At 31.2% G+C, this 19,464-nt stretch overlaps 1 long non-coding RNA gene across 1 annotated transcript; it reads left to right on the top strand.

Annotated features, from left to right (window-relative positions):
• Positions 1-1,801: 1,801 nt before the first annotated feature.
• On the top strand, positions 1,802-6,361 carry LOC147810936 (uncharacterized). The gene is made up of 2 exons (XR_015433037.1): positions 1,802-2,142; positions 4,555-6,361. It is a non-coding gene; the product is annotated as an uncharacterized LOC147810936 (long non-coding RNA).
• The last annotated feature ends 13,103 nt before the right edge of the window (positions 6,362-19,464 follow it).

Below are 19,464 nucleotides of genomic sequence, written 5' to 3'. Positions count from 1 at the left end.
ATTGTTTGAAAGGATCATTTACCAAATAAATATTTTTGAATAATTGTACCTTAGAACAATTGTTATTGAATGTAATTGCATATTTTTTTCAGCTTCATATGCATTTTTATGAATCTATTTGCTATATTTAAATAGCGATGGAATTAACAAGAACGTCTTTTAAATTAATTTCGCAGATTAAAACTACATTTTCAAGAGAAAAAAAAATATTTATTACGGTAAAATATTTTTTTTTGTTGTAAAACTAATTATTAAATCACTTAAGTAAATCCGCAAAGCATGTAATCTTCAATCACACACATCCTGAAATATGCCACAAATATATCCCAACACTTTATGCTGCTTAATATAGCCTCAGAATCATTTGTGAGCTCCAACTATAGGTGACAACATTATTAATTACTGCTGATAGAATTCAGACTTAAAGCAATATAAACATCTTTATATTGTTTACAGAAGATTGGTTAAAGGCAGCGTCAGTTTCAGAACCCTTTATCATCTACGTTAACAGTAATGCCTTTTGCAGCGTAAGGCTTAATTGTTAAGTCAATATTGAGTGTTCATTCTAATATAATTAGTAGTTTCATACAAGCATATTTGATATTATAATCTGAGTAACAACCCAAAAATCTCGATTGATGCGTAAAAGTTGAAATGCATTAGTAAATAACACGTATAAATTAAATACAATCATATGTTTCCATTTTTAATTTTTTTTAATATATAAGAGTGCAGCAGTAAAAACAGTAAAAAACACACATAACGCCATCTATTAAAAGACTTAGTTATATATATATATATATATATATATATATATATATATATATATATATATATATATATATATATATATATATATATATATATATATATATATATATATATATATATATATATATATATATATATATATATATACATATATATATATATATATATATATATATATATATATATATATATATATATGTATATATATATATATATATATGTATATATATATGTATATATATATGTATATATATATGTATGTCTTAAATTTCTTTACACATATATACAGACATATATACATATATATATGTATATATATATGTATATATATATATATATATATATGTATATATATGTATATATATATATATATATATATATATATATATATATATATATATATATATATATATATATATATATATATATATATATATATATATATATATATATATATATATATATATATATATATATATATATATATATTATATATATATATATATATATATATATATATATATATATATATATATATTTATATATATATATTTATATATATATATTTATATATATTTATTTATATATATATTTGTTTATGGATAATCATTGCCTTTGTGTGCATTAATTACAACTTTCGTGTATATATATATATATATATATATATATATATATATATATATATATATATAATGGATTACGTTTTTGTCAATAAAAAGGCATTGCAATGTTTTCAGATTAGCTTTCTTTAGATTGAGAGCTCTTAAAAATTTTAAATGCTCTGGTTTTTCTTCTTTAAACAAATTATTCATAATGATTTTATATTTAATAGAATTTGGCTTTTATTGCAAACCCAACTTGATTCACTTTATTTTAAAACTTATTATTTGTATTATGAATTATGTGGAAAAACTTTAATATACATTATTTTATAATACATCACAAAAATTACAAAAAAAATATTTTTTCCAATTTTTTTTTAAAATAAATTATTAAAATTGTTTTATAACATCTTAAGTACTATTGCTACACTCTAAAAACTGTACCTCTGATTTCAGAGGCACAAGCTAAATGTACCGTGTATTTTCTCGCGTAAGAGGCACATAACTAATGTGCCTTTAAAAATGAGAGGCACCACGAGAAATTGAAGGCACCAAAGCAAACGCCAGTCAATGCGCGGTACGAAAAGACTTTTGTGCCTTTCATTTCTTTTTCTTCGGTACGATCATGTAACGGAGAACAAGCGCATGCGCACATCAGTGAAAAATTTTATGACGAAATACGTTTTCTGTCCCTTCCCATCCACGCTACCGATGGAAGAAGTTTGTCTACAAATGTGTTCTATCGATGTTATAAAAATGCTTGAATTTGGTAAGTTTAATACTTATATCTTATTTTTATATTTATTCCTAAGTAACGACGGCATCTTTTTTATTAATACATTTCAATTTTTATTACTGAATTATTAATGCTACAAATCTTATAAAAATGTTTAAGCGAGAGAGCTAACCCTAGTTATGTTTACATTTCTGTTGTAGTTGTATTATTTATGTTTTATCATTATAATATTAAGAGGAATGTTTTTAAAGTGCCCTATATTTGTTCTGTAGTGTTTGATTATAATTTTGTATGAGGTTTTCAATGTGGCGATAGCTATGAATAAGAAATCATTTTTATTTGAAATACCAATTTGCTTTTTTGTTTATCTTAGTTTACATTCGAGAGCTATCACAGAAATTCTCTCACAGAATGATTGAATAATTTAAAAAACAACGAAGAATGTTTTCGAATTTTTATTATAATTATGAAAAGTATACTTTCAATTATTAGCTATTTTAGAAAACAATTGACATTGATATCTAATTATAATTATTTCAAACTGTTACTAAACTTACAGTTGATATAAACCTGAAGAAAAAAATAAGATTATGCTTTATTTATATTTTAAATATGGTGTAAGCATGGGAGAAAAAGGCAATCTTCTAATGATTTATAAATTTTTAATTAGTTATTATTTTTTTTGAAAAAGTAATGTTTAAAAATGTTTTATTCTAACATCACAGCTTTCAGTGTATAATTTCAAATTTTAGTTTTGAATTTATGACTCAAAATAGATAACATGGGATATATAATTATTTACGACTGTGAAACTCCTTTTAAAAATTGTAACATTTCAAATTGAAATTTAATTTATTTGATTTTTAAAAAGGATTAATAGCTTGCTCCAGGGTGCTCTTGTGGCACAGCTGGTTAAATTATCTTTCACACTGCTTATTAGAGAACTAGGGTAATGAGTTAGATCCTGGCAATGTATAAAACAACTGGCGTGTATACTTTGCATATAAATTCCGCCACAACTGAAAGTTCTCTCATTGGTTATCGTGCAGAAGATTCAAACGAGCTAGCTCAAGCGGAGTCCACTTTATCTGACCAGTATCAAAATTACATGGCATTTTAACCATGGCCGTTAAAAAGTAAAGCCCTAGAAATAGGATTTTTGGTCATGGTTGAGTGATGGGCGGTGATGAGTACCTTGCTCTTTGTTTAAAATAATATAATGCCAAGTACTTAACAGCTTGAACTTTTTGAAAAATATTAAAGTATTGCTAACTAGAGCAGTTTAATTTACATAATTTTGATATCAATAACTATATATAAAAAATAAAAAAATTATTTGCATAACATTCATTGGATCACAAATGGATTAGATATGCAGAATCGCTGTTGTGTCACTGGCATTTTCCAAGATAAATTCTTAATGCTTTATCGATATATACTGAATACTTTATTTAAAAAATATTTGGTACTTCATATTCAATGCTCAACACTTTATACTCCATGTTTTCTTGCTACGAAAAGCTACCTAGTAAAACTTTCTAATTCAGCATCAGTGATAATAATTTTTAAGAAACTTTTATTTTTTTTTATTGTTATTGCTACCTTACCTGTGTTACTTAGAATAACATTATCAAAAAACTTTTATTAATCTATAACTAATGCTTTTCCTGAACTGTAGTAAAAAAAATATGAAGCGAAGCAATTTTGATAACAATATTTAGAAAGAAAATATATTGATTGTAAGGATTGATATGTGTATAAACTTGATACAGTGAAATTTTTTTTTTTTTTTTTTGCTCTCTGAAAGACAATTTAATGTTTGTGTAATCTAAATTTATATTATTAGTATAACTAAATGATTAATAGTTTTTTTTGCTGTTACTTTTTGTCTCGACTGTGTTCCAGTAAATGCAAAAAAATGTTTTTAATTATTAAATATTTTTATAAATAATAAATAATTACTTTTCGATTTACATTTGAATTTTCTTTGTTGACTCCAATTTTGTTTTGTGTTAAGAACAATCCTTGCACTTTCTTATGTATTTAAGCTTAGATAGATTTACACTTTTTTTTTCTTTAACATGTTGAATGCCACACTAATTTTACATGGCTTGTCCGTCTGGCCAAAATGATTTTTTCAGTATATATTACAATTATTTCTTCAAACCATTTTAGTAATAATAATATAAAAAAAATTAGAGCATTAAAAATTTATTCGAGTTATGTGTTTCGAATAATCTAGGCACCAGTCACCGGTGACCCCTATGGCATTCAACGTGTTAAATTAGTTCAATAATATTATATATAAAAATTATTTTAGCTAAACCTATTCTTAATGTAATAAAATCTTCATGAATGTATTTGTGTACATTGTGATAGAAACTTTTAACAACTTATTCAAATAAAATACTCTTACATTGATAAGTCCTGTTTTAAATGTTCTAGCCGAGATGAATGCATGACAAAACACTGACATGGAGAGGAAAACCACTAAGCCTGCTACAGTTAGTCTGGCGTCCAGGGGACTCAAACCCATGATCCAACTACCTCGGAGGGTATTTTACATCAGCACTGTGGTCAATGCTAAACTATAAATAATGTGGATGCTGTGGGAAGGATTTGATCAGGCCTCCTCTGCAAATGCTTTGCCCATGTACCTCCCCCGGCAAAGTGTTGAGCATTTTTTCTTCCGGATACAACCTTTAAATGTCCGTTGCTATTTCTCTGAATTATTGTGATTCTGTATTAATAACTAGTGAAAACTAAAAGAAAGAAAAATGTGTGTCATTTGATTTTTTTCAAAATTTGGAAAATGTTTTAATAAAAGTTCTCTGCGAAACATGTGGACTTTTTTTATAAGGGTCTGCATTAAACGAATCTTACCATTTCCAAGTAAAATTGACTTACAGTTGTTCCACTCTGTAAAGCAAATTTATCTATATGTTATCACCTTTTACTATGATATTTTATTTTCTCATTATAGTGCTAATTTTTTTAATTTTGTTTTATTTTAAATTATTATAATTTTTGTAAATTTGGTTTTGGCTATTCTCACTGGTTAAATTACTCATTGTATTAAGTGTGTTTACCATTATAATTTTGCTTCCGGTGTTGTGTTTTCTTTTTTTACCTGCACTTTTTCTTTATTGACCTTTAATTATGATATTACTATATATATATACATAGCCTATACTAAGTATTTCAAATTATTTGCCAGATTTTAAAATTCTTAGCCAAAGGAAAATGTTAGAAATTTTTTATGATAGATTTTTTTCTGTAGGAAACTTTTAAACATAATACAAATTTATTATAAATTAATTATTTTATAAAAATGCAAATAGAAATTTAGAGTCATTTTGCTGTTGGGGAGGAGTAAACGTGCAATGAATGGGGGAGAGATTGAAAAATGCAGATGTTTTATCGTGTTTGAGGGGAGGAAATAAACATAGATTGAGGTTTATTTTTGGCAACGTATTAGATTAGTGTAGTAATATAAAGATAAACCTGAATCGACGCTATGTTCTGCGTTATTAAATTAGTGCATATATTATTGTCATGAAAAAATATTTTTTCTGCTAAAATAATCTGCATCTTGTTTTTCGTTTGAAAACAGCTTTCGCCAATACTTTCCCTCAAAAGGGAACAAGGTCTTTTTTCTTCAATTGTAAACTAGCCATTGTACATTTTCTCTATGGGCTAATTTTATTTAGTACATTAGATTGTTGTAATCAAGTTTAAGTTAAAATAATTTTTATTTTAATAATATTTATAAAACAAATGCATGTTTAATGATTGGGGATAAAAATGCCGAATTTCATGATTTTTAAAATACTATAAAAAATAAAAATTCTGAAACAAGCTTTCAAAAAAAATTGCAAAATTCTTTTCATATATTCAGAGCTCAAATAAAATTGTCAATTAAGTAATATTAAGTACAGTTAGTTCTAAAAAAATTGAAAGCTAATGTTCCCAAAATGGGAATGATGGCGCCTAATGGGTTAATATGCTTCGCCAAAATCAGGCTTTTAAAAAAAAATTCATTTCAATAGAAAGAAATCTTTGATTTTACACTTGTAAAGTCATTTGATTAAACATATTTGATGTTATAAAACATACAAATTGTTCAAAATCTACATCTATAATTTTAAAATATTGTGAAAGTTCTATATTTTTCCATATTTGTGTGCAACTGTTACTAAATTATGTAATATTGTTCTTTATGTGTGAAAATAAAAGATATTAGATTTCATGATATTTAGTGTTTAATTTTGATTCTTATAAAGCTATTTTATTGAATCTCTAAATATTTAAAAAATATCTAAATTTATAAGAAATTTCCATTTTGAGGATACTTTTTGGAAAAAAAATCCATGAATTTTATTGACTTGGTTTAACAGAAATAAATATTTTTTATACCTATATCTGATTAGAATGTAATTGTTGAAGTATCATTAAACGCTACATAATTAAAGAAATTGTATAAATTTACATATTTTATAATTGTCTATGAAAAAGCATTAGATGGAATCCCTTGAGATGATCACCTCAAGTGGCCAATATTCAAAGAATTGGGAAATATTTTTCATTAAGAATTATAATAATTAATATCTTGGTAATAGTGTAAACCCCTTTTTATATGAAGTGCAAGCAAATTACGAATGGGTAAAAAAAAAAGTGTGTTCAAATCTGGTAAATAACAGGTTTTGGTTCCACTAAATGCTTATTTCAATGAGTGGTTCATAAAAGCAAAATCTAAGGTACAATGTACCTTTCAAGCTAAGAGGTACATCTGATTTTGCCTCTGAAATCAGAGGTACATTGTGCCTTTCATTTTTAAAGGTACGTTGTGCCCTTAAAATTCAGAGGCACAAACGATCCAAATGTGCCTCTGTAATCAGAGGTACATTGTGCCTTTCATTTTTAAAGGCACGTTGTGCCCTTAAAATTCAGAGGCACAAGCGATCCAAATGTGCCTCTGAAATCAGAGGTACATTGTGCCTTTCATTTTTAAAGGCACGTTGTGCCCTTAAAATTCAGAGGCACAAACGATCCAAATGTGCCTCTGAAATCAGCGGTACAGTTTTTAGAGTGTAGGCTAAACACATGCATGATCTTAGAATAAAGTTTGCCAAATTATTTGCAGCACTTTATTTTCTAGAATGTACTTGATGCTTAAAATATAAAACGATTTGGATTTTTTAAATTTTTTTTTGAACTATTTTTTGTAGAAATTATTGAGCCGTTTATACTATTATGCTTTAATGTTCAAGTAAATGTTCAAAATTTAAAGTATATAAGCGTGAGACATACGAAAAGTTATTTAGCGAAAGTAATTGAATTCTTTGCATTCTATACAGAAAGTAAAATATTTAAAAATAAAATTGCGTATTATAGTTGAATGTTTATTTTTTTAATAAATCTTCGTGATTATTATACCATTACTTTAACTATTATTTTTTTATTAATTTAAATCTAATTTTAAGTTTTTTAAAAATTTAAGAATTTTTTTAGTTTTTAATTCCAAATATATCAAATAAGCACTATTTAGAATTTAATCTTCACATTATATTTCTGAAGAATTTTTTGACATGAAATTTTGGACGGAGTAATATTCTGGATTAGCCCGGCTTCACAAAAGTTTGAGTTCTCAAAAATTTATAAACAGTCATTTCTCATATAACACAACAATATTTTTCAGAAAATTGCTTCTGGGAAAACATCAACAAAAAAAAAAAAAAAAAAAAAAAACTAGAAAGGAAGTATACGTGAATGGATATGCTCGTTGTAAAGAGCAAAAACAATTTTCTCTAATATTTCTGAGCTTTTCTATAGGGAATATCTATAAAAAAAGCTCTTAAACTTACCAGAACTGTTCAGTAATTTTTTTTGCACTCATTTTTAAGGAATGATTACTTGGATTTTTAAAACTGACACACCAATTTCAACGGGAGTTTCTTTGATTTTAATAGTTCATCGTAGAGTTTAATTATCTTGGTAGGATAATTATAACATTCTCTAATTGAATATAAAAAAGTATTTTTCTTATAAATATGTAAAGGCATTTCTATTAAAATAATTCTTTTAAATTTCTTTTCTATCAACGCACTGTAAAAATTTCCAGATCAAACAACAGTAAAAAGTAAAGGCACTCCGGGAATTTTTTAAAGTGCAACTGAAACTAACACATAATAGTTGCATTAACATCAATAAATTTGCTTGATAATTGTTAAAATTCAGAGTTTTGTGAAATCATATATTTACACAAGATAACACTAGAAGTTACACTTTAAAAAAGCGTTTCTCAAATTTGAGCAAATATGTATCAAAATTGCTCCAAAATAAATAGTAGTAATTCTTCATCATATCTTTAAAATTGAAACAAAACTACTAATATTTAATTTCAAGGTCAAAATGGTTCGTAATTTGGAAAATATGGTCCCAATTGCTTAGTCAAGACATAAGTAATTTTATTTCACAATTCGCCATATCTTAATAACTTTTAAGCGATTTTAATGTATGTAATAATTTGTCATTGCTGCTGCTACTATATAAAGTTTCCTTGGTTGTTTGGTTCTAATGCCACTTGCCACAAGGGCAAGCCTGCTTGGTGAAATCGGACAAATTTAAGGCAGAGTGTGCGTTTCTTGTTTTTCAGTGGCGCCATCTATGGCCAAGAATTCGACTTCTGCCACACCATACGCCGCACCCGTTTATAGGGCGCACCCATTCATACATACATTCATTCATCCACAGATTGTAATTTTGACCTGAATCAGAGAACGATCGATCTCCAATCCAGTACCTCCAGAGGTATTTATTTGTTATGGGAACATGGACTTTTGCGACTCGACAGATTTAACGTGCATTAGTCACTTTACTACACGAGGATTCTTCGGTCGGCGGGGTTCGAACCGACAAACTCTCGGACATGGGCCTAGCACCCTACCGAGCAGGTTATCCCGTCCTTAAAGTTTCCTAAATCTCCATGGACTGGGGTGTATAATAATGAAAGTTTAAGAATTTTACTACGAAACGAGATATCCCTGGTTTTCACACATTTTTCCCTCCAAATTACTTTCAGACTATACATTTTGCTCAAAATGCTGCACTAATTTTGAATATATTTGGTTTTCAAATTCCACTATTATTTGATTCGGAGTTATTTTGACACATTTTTGCTCAATTTTGAGAAACCCTTTAATACAATGACCATGTTTTTTCCCTCTCTATAGAGCTTAGAGAATTAAGTAAATAAAACAAAATATTTCATTTATATTACTACATTATTTGTTAAAAGGACTTTCTTAATGAGCAAAATATCTTACATGAAACTGTCCACGTCAATGCAGCAAACTACTATAACTTTAAGATTAAATATAAAGTTTGTGTGTGCGTGTCCAAGATAACTTCTTATACAATTCAACCAATTTTTAATAAAAATTTAGACAAGTTGCTAGTTTAAAGCATGAGGGAGATAACTGACAGCATTAGATCATTCTACCTTTGTATTATTAGGGCAAAACGTAATAAAAATGAATTTGCTCAAAAGTTTGGCATTTCTCATTGTTGCAATTGAAGACATTTTGTTTTAAATTAGTTCAATATTGTTAGCTAAAGAACTGAAGTTTTATGTAGGGAATTCACAAATAATTTCTAGTGTTTTTATTTTCTGACAGATTTTTTTTCATATTCAGCTGGTTTTTTAACCCCTTGAGGACGGGTGATTCAGAAAAGCATTCGTACAAAATCAGAATCAAGTTGTAATTAAATAAAAAAACGGTAACTTAAATGTAGTCGTTGCTAATTTGACAGACTTACTTTGCTTTTACTTTAATTGTTGTTAGTTTAATCATATATATATAATCAATGTTAATTCAAAGTATAACTAAATAGTTTTATTTTGAACAAAGAAATGGTGAATTAAATAAATCAAACAATTATAACTCCGCCCACAAATAAACTGCTAAAGAATTACTTTGATAACCAGTTTTATCTTTTTACCCAGATTGATACGGTTTTATGCTGGCACGTATTTGAGACAGTCGGAGTGAAAGAGTTAAAGACGACAAGTTGTTCACTTAGTTTCCCTATTTAGTACATATCATTAATGGCTGGGATAGCCTGGTTGGTAGAGCACCAGGCCCATGTCCAAGAGGTCATGGGTTCCATCCTCGCCCGCCGAAAACTCCACGTGAGGTAAATGGTGACTGATGCCCGTTAAATCTGTCGAGTCTCAAAGTCCTCCATGTTCCCATAACAAATCAATACCTCTGGTGTACTGATTCAGAAGTATCCTTGTCTTCTACATTGGTTCAAAATTACAAGGCTACGGAGTTGAACATTAGTAGTCGTAAACCCAAAATTGAGTCTGCTCTTTAACGGCGGTTTTAAAATAAAATAAAATATCATTAGTAATACCTTTGATTTTTGACCCAATGAGAAAAACTGAAAGCGTACTTTTACTATTAGTGTAATGAATTTCAAGAGATTTCTAAGAATAAACTAGTAGTTTCAGTATATAAATGTATATATTATATCTGAGAAAAACATACATTTGAATTTTGAAATTGCAGCATGGGAAATAGTGTCTTGAAATAGTTATTGTAATTACAAGGAATTCATGCTCTTAAATATTCATGCTTCCGATATATTCTGGTTTGTAAGCTACGTATTCTAAATGAATTGGTATCTATTTGTTCCTAATTTTCACAATGTAAACTGATTAAACCAAATGCTTCCTGCATCCCTTTAATTAAAGATACAGCATCGACAAGGTAAAATAATTATTAGAAAGTTATTGAGTAGCGTTGCAACAAAGCTGTGTTCAATCTCATTTTGGGTGCGTCGTATGTAATTGATTTATTTTAAAGTCGCAGCTGTTCTGAATATTATTGTAAAAGAAAGCTTCCATTTTGAGGTAGAAAATTTGTAATATTGTAATTAGATTTAATGTGGAAAAGAGGTAAAACGGTGATTGTTATTAGTAGCCGTAATAAAAAACAGAGTAACGCTAACGTCATTGCACAAAGAAAGAGAAATATTGCAAAACACGTTGCAAAAACATTGCGCAATGTTTTTGCAACAATAGAAAAAAACAATTCAGCAGATGATTTTTGACACGTGAGTAGTGAATGATTTTTTGAGCAAACATTTTAATTGATTATTAAAAGAAAAAAATTGCACAGCAATCCACCTGACAGTTAAGGGAATCATGAAATTAAGTTTTCGCAGTTTCGATACCAATGGCATGATTGCACAGTGGGCCAGCATCCATGATTTCATGGTCACAATTAGTATTTCGATAAAATTTGTTTCGAAATTTAGGGTTTTTTATTTAGGGGTTTTCATGTGCAGGTAAATTGAATTCATAGTTGAAATTTTGAAATACACTAAAAATACCAACAAAAAAAATGGCGGCTAAAATATGGTGAGCAAAAATAAAAAAAATATTATAATACGTTTAAATGATTAAATATGACAATGAAAATATAATAATTTTCGTAATTTTACATAAAAAATTAGAAACAAATTATATTTCCGAAGTAATATTACAAAATAACGCGAAAACATGAAGAAAAAAAACATAATTTTTGTTTTTCGGTATATTTAGTCCACCTTTGCAGTATGGGCAAAATGGGACAGGTTTTTTCGAAAGAAGAAACATCAAAAAAGACAACAAAAAAAAGTTTAGCAAATTACCTCGTGGAACTTTTTGGAGATAAGTTTCGAAAGTGATTCAAACATTGTAAAATGTCAAATGATAAGATATAAACTATAAGTTTGTCAAGAGTATTAATTAATCCAACAAATTGAAAAATTGTAATATAATTTGAGACTAATTACTTTGATAAAAATGTAACAGTATGGTGAAATTCCTATATATATTTCTGAAATATAAAGTTAAAAGTTACATTTTGTTGATGTTGTTGTTGTTGTTAATTTACGTCGCACTAGAGCTGCACAATGGGCTATTGGCGACGGTCTGGGAAACATCCCGGAGGATGATCCGAAGACATGCCATCACAATTTTGATCCTCTGCGGAGGGGATGGCACCCCCGCTTCGGTAGCCCGACGACCTGCGCGCGAAGTCGAGCACTTTACGGTAGCACAGTTTAACGAGGACCAATACCGCACACCCTCGGTCCCTACGCAGACTGATCCAAGTGGGTCACCCACCCGCACACTGACCGCAGCCAGTGATGCTTGACTTCGGTGATCTGATGAGAACCGTGTCTTAACGATCAGTCCACTGCGGGACAAAAGTTACATTTAAAAAATATTTTTTAAACATATTTTTCACTACATTGTACTCACGTCGGTCCAAAAAGTAAATTATAATGTTTGGAATGATTATGAATACGTAATTTGGGCGATATTAAAACTCCCTACACATATTTTAGTTGAAAATGTAATTTTGACTTTTGTCCAAAGATCATGGTCCTCTGGCCCACAGTGGATTGTGACAATGAGATCAAAATTAAGCACCAGTGGTCTATACTTCATGAGCAAGCTTATTTGGAGCTGGTTAGTCTTTCAAGCCTTCAAAAGGCATAGAGCCCTGGATCGTGGCAATACCCACCTTTACTAATCTGACAAAAAACAAAACAGCACTTTAAAATATTCAGGATCAAATTAAGACAAATTAAGACAGCACTTTGGGTGCATCATCCGTAAAATCCATTTTTTCGTAAACTGAAATTTTACCGTATAATATTATACTGTAAATTGTTTCAGAAATATTGATTCAATTAGAATGATTCAGTGATTTTACGTTGATTATTACAGGAAAAATTACGGTATGCCAGGTTTTATTCGTTCCGCAACATGTTCCACTAATAATAGATTTTACGGCAAAAGATACTGGAACTCTGGGTCTTTTTAGCGTAATTTGATCTGGAATTTTTTACGGTATAGCTGTTGGATTTCATAAATGTTTAAAATGTGTATCGAATCCTTTCGTAACGTAAGTAGTGTTTTTTTACAGTTTTATTTTTTCGTGAGAAAAATAAACCTGCATGATAGAAAAATAAAACTTCAAAATATACTAAAAAGCTTTGTCTCATTAAAATGGTTAGATTCAGGCATTAAAATATCTTATATTGAAAAAAGTCAAATGATATATCATGTATTATAACTAAAACTATCGATAACTCTTATTCCATGTTATTGGTTAAACCTAAATGTTGGCGTCGTGTGAAGTACTAAGTTTATGTAACTCTTATGTCAGCAGCACTATCACAGATAGCTGTTATCATGAATGACGTTTATAGAAGTATGTTATCGAAAGTAAGTACATAGGGTTAACCTTGAGATGCGTGGTAGTCAACACCTACTAGAGGAGAGAAGGCCCTCACACGGGTTACCTCCGATTCTTTACTAGTCTGACTGTTGTGACAATTTTAAACTCTCACTGCGCAGTTTAATTCTTCGAAAGTTGCTATAGTTTTCCCAATTACTTTCTCTGCGCTGTTTGGTTGTCCAAAAAATGTGACATGTTTCTTCTTAATTCTCTTTGCGTAGTTTATGTTCATTCCATCGGACTACTAAAGTGACTCGTTCTAAGGCTTTCTCTCTTCTTGTTGAATAGGTGATAAAGGATGCCTCAATTGAACATTTGTAGTAATTTGAGTGATTGTATTTGTATTTGCAATGCATTTTTACCAAATACATTTTTACGATTCCATGCAAGAATAATATTTTTTTTGTAAATAAACATTTCTTTAAAACTGTATAAATCACTTAAATTATTGTTACTCTAAATAAGATAAATTCAAGCTCTATTATAAATAAACTAATTATAAAATATTTAAATTTTTCATGCTCCTTTTAATTGTGAATAGAACCATACATTTTAGCAACAAGTGTTTAAAAAATTGTAAATATTTTTAATATCCTTAGTGCCAATTTATTTCTCTAATGTAAATAAATGAATAAAAACCAACAGTATGAAATTCATTTTTTTTGGTTTTTGGTTTATTTATTTAATTGATTTGAAAATAAGTAATAACATTATCACTTATCAAACTATGAGGCACTAAAAATAATACTGTAATAAAATTAATTTCTTTCTAGAAATTTTGTAAATATCGAAAGTATAACTTAAACATATAATACAAGTACATATAATGCTAAAAACATAAATATAGATTTCAAAATTAAATAAGATTAACAAATATATGGCAAAAAACATCTTTAAAAAGTCAACTAACTTTAATCTTCTAGTTTTTCTTCCAAGTTTGTATCTAAAGTCTAAAAAGACTAGATTTTAATTTCGATAAAATGTCTAAAATTTGTTTTTATCGTTAACTTGGTTTGAAAAAAATATAAAGAAAGAATTTTTTTTTACTAATTAAGCGTGAAGTGCAGTTTCCTGGAAAACGTTTAAAATAACAGATACTTAGAATAAAGATTAAAAAAATGTTAATTCGGTAAAAAAAAATTCCATTTAAATTGCTTCCGGTAATATGTCTCACGATAATTAATTGCAAAAAACCCTTTTTAAAAGTATTTTAAGCTACAGATACGGGGAATTATACTTAGATTTTACGCACAATTATTTTTATTGCAACTTTGTTAAGCTTTGCAGGATTTAATAAAAAGATGGAATTAGTTTTATCCAACAAATAAAGGCTTAATCCATCATATAAATATCTGAAATTAAATATCTAATTTCTTCTTAAAATTTTTTAATTATAGTGACGAAATTTACGAGCATCTGGCTAATTTATTAAAATTTGGTATTAATTGTAATGATTTAATAAAATAAAAAAATAGCCAGTCGGTAATTTGTAAGTTTTAGTGATCATTCTCAATTATTATAGTATATTTTACTTCAAATATTACTTTATGGTGAAAAACTACAAAAATAGAAATTTCGCTTTAAATTATTTTTAACCATTGGAGAAGAAAAACTTTTTCACCCTGAGAAAAAAATTATGGCCAAAACAGCTAGAATATGACAAAATTTACCGTATATCTGGTACTATGAAAATACTAAAAAGTTGTAATATATAATCCTGTTGCAGTTTTTTCAAAAAATCATTAGGCAGTTTTAATGAAGACGATTGGAATTTTGATAATTCTAGTAGAATTGAAAAAATGACAAAATTTTCAGTTTGATAATGTCTGTTAAATTACGAAAAAGCTTGTTAACTTTGTTTTTAATCGGTTTGTTTTGTTTACAGATAATTCTACTCTTTGGTTAGTTGTTAGTTAACTTAAAAATTTACATCTACCAACTCTTAAAACAATAATAATTATAAACTGGTACTTGTCAACATACAAATGGCAGGACAAGACTGAATCAAATCAGTTGCTTAACTGTTAAGTATCGGGCTCTCCCCAACATCCTGAAATGAAACATTTTCTCACAGGCGAAAGAAGATTCCAGTATTATATTGGTTACATGTTTATACACCTCTATGCATGTATCCAGCATAAAGATATACAGTTATGCAGGTTCCCCACCATGCACTATTTTTGTTATTCAACAATTTCAGATTAAGTGTAAATGTTTGCTCTTTCAATCTAAAATATCGATGTTCGCTCTTTCTGTAGTTCTTGCTCTCGATCAATTTGAAGTATTTAACTCAGCTTCCGAAAATGGACGTTATGTTCAAGATCTTTCTGGAAACATGGAAAATTATTGACGGCATTTCTAATTGATTGAGTGGTGCCGAGAATAATGTATTGCTGAACTCAGTGCAAAAATAAACCGAAATTATTCAAATAAAAGAACTCTTGCAATAGTAAAGTATTTCCGCAACAGCCCGCTGTGGGCCAGGGGGTCAGATAAACGCATCACAATTTTGTGACCAACGGCATCATTGTGGCAATGTGATCAGCACTGTTTACATCCCGCATTTATCACAGGCAAGCTGGTACCTATCGATCTGAAGATAAGTGAGCTTCAAGAAGCTATTTTGTGACCAACGGCATCATTGTGGCAATGCGATCAGCACTGCTTACATCCTGCATTTATCACAGGCAAGCTGGTACCTATCGATCTGAAGATAAGTGGGCTTCAAGAAGCTATTTTATGATCAACGGCATCATTGTGGCAATGCGATCAGCACTGCTTACAATCCCGCATTTATCACAGGCAAGCTGGTACCTATCGATCTGAAGATAAGTGAGCTTCAAGAAGCTATTTTGTGACCAACGGCATCAGTGTGGTAATGCGATCAGCACTGCTTACATCCCGCATTTATCACAGGCAAGCTGGTACCTGTCGATCTGAAGATAAGTGAGCTTCAAGAAGCTATTTCGTGACCAACGGCATCAGTGTGGCAATGCGATCAGCACTGCTTACATCCTGCATTTATCACAGGCAAGCTGGTACCTATCGATCTGAAGATAAGTGAGCTTCAAGAAGCTATTTTGTGACCAACGGCATCATTGTGGCAATGCGATCAGCACTGCTTACATCCTGCATTTATCACAGGCAAGCTGGTACCTATCGATCTGAAGATAAGTGGGCTTCAAGAAGCTATTTTATGATCAACGGCATCATTGTGGCAATGCGATCAGCACTGCTTACATCCTGCATTTATCACAGGCAAGCTGGTACCTATCGATCTGAAGATAAGTGAGCTTCAAGAAGCTATTTTGTGACCAACGGCATCAGTGTGGTAATGCGATCAGCACTGCTTACATCCTGCATTTATCACAGGCAAGCTGGTACCTGTCGATCTGAAGATAAGTGGGCTTCAAGAAGCTATTTTATGATCAACGGCATCATTGTGGCAATGCGGTCAGCACTGCTTACATCCCGCATTTATCACAGGCAAGCTGGTACCTATCGATCTGAAGATAAGTGGGCTTCAAGAAGCTATTTTATGATCAACGGCATCATTGTGGCAATGTGATCAGCACTGTTTACATCCCGCATTTATCACAGGCAAGCTGGTACCTATCGATCTGAAGATAAGTGAGCTTCAAGAAGCTATTTTGTGACCAACGGCATCAGTGTGGCAATGCGATCAGCACTGCTTACATCCTGCATTTATCACAGGCAAGCTGGTACCTATCGATCTGAAGATAAGTGAGCTTCAAGAAGCTATTTTGTGACCAACGGCATCAGTGTGGCAATGTGATCAGCACTGTTTACATCCCGCATTTATCACAGGCAAGCTGGTACCTATCGATCTGAAGATAAGTGGGCTTCAAGAAGCTATTTTATGATCAACGGCATCATTGTGGCAATGCGATCAGCACTGCTTACATCCTGCATTTATCACAGGCAAGCTGGTACCTATCGATCTGAAGATAAGTGAGCTTCAAGAAGCTATTTTGTGACCAACGGCATCAGTGTGGCAATGTGATCAGCACTGCTTACAATCCCGCATTTATCACAGGCAAGCTGGTACCTATCGATCTGAAGATAAGTGGGCTTCAAGAAGCTATTTTATGATCAACGGCATCATTGTGGCAATGTGATCAGCACTGTTTACATCCCGCATTTATCACAGGCAAGCTGGTACCTATCGATCTGAAGATAAGTGAGCTTCAAGAAGCTATTTTGTGACCAACGGCATCAGTGTGGCAATGTGATCAGCACTGCTTACAATCCCGCATTTATCACAGGCAAGCTGGTACCTATCGATCTGAAGATAAGTGGGCTTCAAGAAGCTATTTTATGATCAACGGCATCATTGTGGCAATGTGATCAGCACTGTTTACATCCCGCATTTATCACAGGCAAGCTGGTACCTATCGATCTGAAGATAAGTGGGCTTCAAGAAGCTATTTTATGATCAACGGCATCATTGTGGCAATGTGATCAGCACTGTTTACATCCCGCATTTATCACAGGCAAGCTGGTACCTATCGATCTGAAGATAAGTGAGCTTCAAGAAGCTATTTTGTGACCAACGGCATCAGTGTGGCAATGTGATCAGCACTGTTTACATCCCGCATTTATCACAGGCAAGCTGGTACCTATCGATCTGAAGATAAGTGGGCTTCAAGAAGCTATTTTATGATCAACGGCATCATTGTGGCAATGCGATCAGCACTGCTTACATCCTGCATTTATCACAGGCAAGCTGGTACCTATCGATCTGAAGATAAGTGAGCTTCAAGAAGCTATTTTGTGACCAACGGCATCAGTGTGGCAATGTGATCAGCACTGCTTACAATCCCGCATTTATCACAGGCAAGCTGGTACCTATCGATCTGAAGATAAGTGGGCTTCAAGAAGCTATTTTATGATCAACGGCATCATTGTGGCAATGTGATCAGCACTGTTTACATCCCGCATTTATCACAGGCAAGCTGGTACCTATCGATCTGAAGATAAGTGAGCTTCAAGAAGCTATTTTGTGACCAACGGCATCAGTGTGGCAATGTGATCAGCACTGCTTACAATCCCGCATTTATCACAGGCAAGCTGGTACCTATCGATCTGAAGATAAGTGGGCTTCAAGAAGCTATTTTATGATCAACGGCATCATTGTGGCAATGTGATCAGCACTGTTTACATCCCGCATTTATCACAGGCAAGCTGGTACCTATCGATCTGAAGATAAGTGAGCTTCAAGAAGCTATTTTGTGACCAACGGCATCAGTGTGGCAATGTGATCAGCACTGCTTACAATCCCGCATTTATCACAGGCAAGCTGGTACCTATCGATCTGAAGATAAGTGGGCTTCAAGAAGCTATTTTATGATCAACGGCATCATTGTGGCAATGTGATCAGCACTGTTTACATCCCGCATTTATCACAGGCAAGCTGGTACCTATCGATCTGAAGATAAGTGAGCTTCAAGAAGCTATTTTGTGACCAACGGCATCAGTGTGGCAATGTGATCAGCACTGCTTACAATCCCGCATTTATCACAGGCAAGCTGGTACCTATCGATCTGAAGATAAGTGGGCTTCAAGAAGCTATTTTATGATCAACGGCATCATTGTGGCAATGTGATCAGCACTGTTTACATCCCGCATTTATCACAGGCAAGCTGGTACCTATCGATCTGAAGATAAGTGAGCTTCAAGAAGCTATTTTGTGACCAACGGCATCAGTGTGGCAATGTGATCAGCACTGCTTACAATCCCGCATTTATCACAGGCAAGCTGGTACCTATCGATCTGAAGATAAGTGGGCTTCAAGAAGCTATTTTATGATCAACGGCATCATTGTGGCAATGTGATCAGCACTGTTTACATCCCGCATTTATCACAGGCAAGCTGGTACCTATCGATCTGAAGATAAGTGAGCTTCAAGAAGCTATTTTGTGACCAACGGCATCAGTGTGGCAATGTGATCAGCACTGCTTACAATCCCGCATTTATCACAGGCAAGCTGGTACCTATCGATCTGAAGATAAGTGGGCTTCAAGGACCTATTTTA

This window comes from Parasteatoda tepidariorum, chromosome 4 (genome assembly GCF_982258835.1).
Source record: "Parasteatoda tepidariorum strain Cologne lab strain chromosome 4, Ptep-v5.0, whole genome shotgun sequence".
NCBI lineage: Eukaryota > Metazoa > Arthropoda > Arachnida > Araneae > Theridiidae > Parasteatoda > Parasteatoda tepidariorum.
The sequence above is the reverse complement of the archived record's forward strand: the minus strand, read 5'-3'. Positions and strand labels throughout refer to the sequence as shown.